The sequence below is a fragment of the Salmo trutta genome, chromosome 21 (assembly GCF_901001165.1).
Source record: "Salmo trutta chromosome 21, fSalTru1.1, whole genome shotgun sequence".
Taxonomy (NCBI): Eukaryota; Metazoa; Chordata; class Actinopteri; order Salmoniformes; family Salmonidae; genus Salmo; species Salmo trutta.
In genome coordinates this window covers 26,306,163-26,311,511 of record NC_042977.1, presented here as the reverse complement: position 1 = coordinate 26,311,511, position 5,349 = coordinate 26,306,163, and positions in this window count along the sequence as shown.

Here is a 5,349-nt window from a genome sequence, read left to right as displayed (position 1 = left end):
CGTTCTTTCCACCCGCTGGCTGCAACACAGCCCAGAGGTGAAAGCTAATTGGATTGAGTTGTACATCACCAAGGACAGCTCCAGATCAACGAGAACAAGCCCTCTACGAACTCTACACAGTGCGAGACATTTGTCAACGAGGAAGACTGCATGTTGTAATGCTCTAGTCTAGTGTCTAGTCACATCTACTACTCAAGCATGCAACGTTTTTCTGAAAAGACTTCGATAAGAAAAAAGAAAAGAACTCTGTTGTGGTTAAATGAAAATATGCGTGTCTATGTTAGAAATGTCGACTTTTTTTATAGAATACAACAGAAAATAATATCTTCCCGTTCCCCGTGTAGTTAATTAAGCAATACGGGCCGAAGGGGTGTGGTATAAGGCCAATAATACAATACCAAGGCTAACGGCTGTTCTTATGCATGACGACGACGCAACTTGGGAGTGCCTGATGCTTCGTGCCCGGATACAGCCCTTAGCCTTTGTATATTGGTATATTGGCAATATACCACAACCCCCCGAGGTGCCTTATTGCTATTATAAACCAGTGGTGGAAAAAGTACCCAATTGTCATACTTCAGCAAAAGTATAGATACTTTAATAGAAAGTTACTCAAGTAAAAGTAAAAGTTACCCAGTAAAATACTACTTGAGTAAAAGTCTAAAAGTAGTTGGTTCTAAATATACTTAAGTATCAAAAGTAAAAGTATAAATCATTTAAAAGTTCTTATATTAAGCAAAGCAGACGGCACCATTTTCTTGTTTTTAAAATGTATGGATAGCCAGGGGCACACTCCAACACTTAGATCTAATTTACAAATGATGCATGTGTGTTAAGTGAGTCAGCCAGATCAGAGGCAGTAGAGATGAACACATATTCTCTTGATAAGTGCGTGAATCGAAACCATTTTCCTGTCCTGCAAAGCCTTCAAAATGTAATGAGTACTTTTGGGTGTCAAGGAAAATGTAGGGAGTAAAAAAGTACATTATTTTGTACTTTTTTTGGGGGGGGGCACACAATGCAAATAGTCCGGGTAGCTATTTGATTACCTGTTCAGGAGTCTTATGGCTTGGGGGTAAAAACTGTTGAGAAGCCTTTTTGTCCTAGACTTGGCACTCCAGGACTGCTTGCCATGCGGTAGTAGAGAGAACAGTCTATGACTGGGGTGGCTGGGGTCTGATTCTCTGATCCACCTCTACGCAGACGACACCATTCTGTATACTTCTGGCCCTTCTTTGGACACTGTGCTGACTAACCTCCAGACGAGCTTCAATGCCATACAACTCTCCTTCCGTGGCCTCCAACTGCTCTTAAATGCAAGTAAAACTAAACGCATGCTCTTCAACCGATCGCTGCCCGCACCTGCCCGCCCGTCCAGCATCACTACTCTGGACAGTTCTGACTTAGAATATGTGGACAACTACAAATACCTAGGTGTCTGGCTAGACTGTAAACTCTCCTTCCAGACCGACATTAAGCATCTCCAATCCAAAATTAAATCTAGAATCGGCTTCCTATTTCGCAACAAAGCATCCTTCACTCATGCTGCCAAATATACCCTCGTAAAACTGACTATCCTACCGATCCTCGAATTTGGCAATGTCATTTACAAAATAGCCTCCAACACTCTACTCAGCAAATTGGATGCAGTCTATCACAGTGCCATTCGTTTTGTCACCAAAGCCCCAAATATTACACACCACTGTGACCTGTATGCTCTCCTTGGCTGGCTCTCGCTTCATGTTCGTCACCAAACCCACTGGCTCCAGGTCATCTTAAAATCTTTGCTAGGTAAAGCCCCGCCTTATCTCAGTTCACTGGTCACCATAAGAGCACCCACCCGCAGCACGGGCTCCAGCAGGTATATTTCACAGGTCACCACCAAAGCCAATTCCTCCTTTGGCCGCCTTTCCTTACAGTTCTCTGCTGCCAATGACTGGAACGAAAAAATCACTGAAGCTGGAGACTCATTTCTCCCTCACTAACTTCAAGCACCAGCTGTCAGAGCAGCTCACAGATAATTGCACCTGTACATAGCCCATCTGTAAATAGCCCATCTAACTACCTCATCCCCATACTGTATTTATTTATTTTGCACCCCAGTATCTCTACTTGCACACTCATCTTCTGCACATCTATCACTCCAGTGTTTAATTGCTATATCGTAATTACCTCGCCACAATGGCCTATTTATTGCCTTAGCTCCCTTATGTTACCTCATTTGCACACACTGTATATAGACTTTTTTTCTACTGTATTATTGACTGTATGTTGTTTATTCCATGTGTAACTCTGTCTTTTTGTATGTGTCAAACTGCTTTGCTTTATCTTGGCCAGGTCGCAGTTGTAAATGAGAACTTGTTCTCAACTAGCCTACCTGGTTAAATAAAGGTGAAAAAAATTAAATAATAATAATATTGTTTTTCAATGACCCAAAACACACCTCCAGGCTGTGTAAGGGCTATTTGACCAAGGAGAGTGATGGAGTGCTACATCAGATGACCTTCCCTCCACAATCACCCGACCTCAACCCAATTGAGATGGTTTGGGATGAGTTGGACCGCAGAGTAGAGGCAAAGCAGCTAACAAATGCTCAGCATATGTGGGAACTCCTTCAAGACTATGGGGCGCAGGTAGCCTAGTGGTTAGAATATTGGGCTAGTAACTGAAAGGTTGCAAGATCAAATCCCTGAGCTGACAAGGTAAAAATCTGTCGTTCTGCCCCAGAACAAGACAGTTAACCAACTGTTCCTAGGCTGTCATTGTAAATAATAATTTGTTCTTAACTGACTTGCCTGGTTAAATAAAATAAAGACTGTTAGAAAAGCATTCCTCATGAAGCTGGTTGAGAGAATGTCAAGAGTGTGCAAAGATGTCATCAAGACAAAGGGTGGCTACTTTAAATTCTGTTTAACACTTTTTTGGTTACTACATGATTCCATATGCGTTATTTCATAGTTTCGATGTCTTCACTATTATTCTACAATGTAGAAAATAGTAAAACTAAAGAAAAACCCAAACTTTTGAATGGTGCTGTATATTTTTCATAGAATGAGCCATTCTGAGAGCAAGAACAACAGAGAAGAAGAGAACAAAACCAAAACACCACTATCAGTCAGATTTCACACATTTCGTGGGGAACAGTGCTGTTTTCATGCTAGTAGTAACCGATACTGTATGCCTATGCTGGAAAAACAGAACATTATGAACATTATTATAACACTATAACTACTATTCCCTGAAGGAGGGAAATGAGGCATAACATATTATGGGGAGGCGCACTCTCTCTCTCTTTAAGGATCTACAATCACGCCTGAGGAAATCGCCAAGGAAATCCGCGCCTTGCTGGAAGCAACGCCTTCGACATGTGATAAGCATGAGATTCGGATTCCTTCCTTTAATTTAATACCGCTTTTCACCGAGTTCTTCACCGAGCCCAGGAACGGGCGGTGCGGGGCCAAACAGGTGTTGTTCCTCGTTTCCCTCCTTCTCGGAACAGTAGTCATAATCATAATCTTATGTTCCTTTTCTGTCAGTCAACTTCGGTACAACATACTATGGGGAAATATAGTCACGCCCCAAGCCAACCCCAATGGATACTAAATGAAATGGCCCATGGCAGACCACCCAGACCTGCCCCCGCTCCAGATGCAGCTGTCTGGGTATTGCGAAAACGCTGTGCTGCCTAGTGACTTTCCCATGTCCCAGGCGTAAGCACACTGTGGGCTACACTGGGAATAGTGACATCCAATCAATAAAACCTCACAAAAGTGTGTGGTGATGCCCAACTCACCACAGCACAAATATCTCCTATAGTCAACCCTTTAAACAATGCCCAAGACACTGCTAGACCCCTGGTGGAGTGAGTGTGTACACCGCTAGGTAACCCTTGCCCCTTGCTGCTTTTTGCCAATGAGATAGCCTCCACAATCCAGTGCATCTAACCTCTGTTACTCTTCAGAATCAAAAGGAGGAGGCGAAAAGGGACCTGTAGGACATTGCCATGACTTTTGAGGTGAAAGCCGCATTTGGACGCAATATCACCTTAGAGTCGCCCTGGGCGAACTGAGTACTGGAAAGGTGTATGGATAATGCATGGAGGTCCCCAACATATTTAGGAACATGTCTTTTATTTTGGCACCAGAGCTCAAACACTTGCCACTTATACGCATACAGCCCTCTTGTGGAAGTAGGCATTGCAGACTGAATGGTAGCAGTAACATTCAGAGGTAAACCTCTAGCCATCAGATTGGCCCTCTTAGTGGCCAGATCTCTAGGAACCAAATCTCTGTCCTTGTTTGCCAATCCTGCCCATGCACCTGGGACATCAGGTCCCTGCGCAATGGGAGTTTCCACGGATCCCCGACTAAAAGGCGAATGATCTCTGCAAACCAAGGCTGCATGGGCCAATGTGGAGCCACAAGAATCAATGGTAAGCCCTCCCGGTGCACCCACTCCAAAGTAGGCTGAATCAGAACCACTGAAAAGCGTAAAGGAGTGTCCGAGGCCACTGGTGCGCCAGAGCATCCGTTCCCAATCGGTCCCTCATCGAAAAAAAAGACATCACATTTTTCCGTGATGCGTAAGATCTATGTCGGCCCTGCCGAAAATGTCTAATACCTGGAGAGCGTCCACTCCTGAGAGAGAAGGTACCACCTGGATAAAATATCTGCACCTGAGTTAAGGCATCCGGGGACAGCATGTGCGCACTGCTCCCCAGCAATAGGGAGCAAGCCAAGGTTAGGAGGGCGAGAGATAGAGTCTCTCCCCATCTGTTGATGCACGCCACCACTGACATATTGTCAGTTCTGACCAGCACAAGCCGGCCCTACAAAAACAGGGGGAAATTGACATGCTGTGCGCTCCGCACAAGGTTCCATACCCCCCGAATCAAGTTGCCTTTGTACAGCGCACCCCACCCTATTGGGGATGTGCCTGTCGTGATCACCTTGTGGGATACAACTCAGCCCATGGGAGCCCCATGACGTTCCCACCACTGGGCCATGGCCCATAGGCCTGAAAGGGACACTTGCAGCAACCGGCTTAGGCTGCGAGATGCTTCCCGTTCAATGGCTAGCACTCAGCCCTGGATTTCCATCACAGAAACCATCATCCCCAGTAGGCATAGGCACTGGCAAAAACACACTGTGACCCAGTTGAGATTTGGCTAAGCAGAGCCAGAACCCGGACAACCTCCATGGGGATACAAAAGTACAATACGCGAGTGAGCCTAGCTCGAGATCCAGAAACAGAATGCGCTGAGATGAGACAGACAGCGCTTTTTATGGTTTCTTATGAAGCCTAGAGACTGAATACAGGACAGTAGTCAGGATTTGTGTAACACTGCTT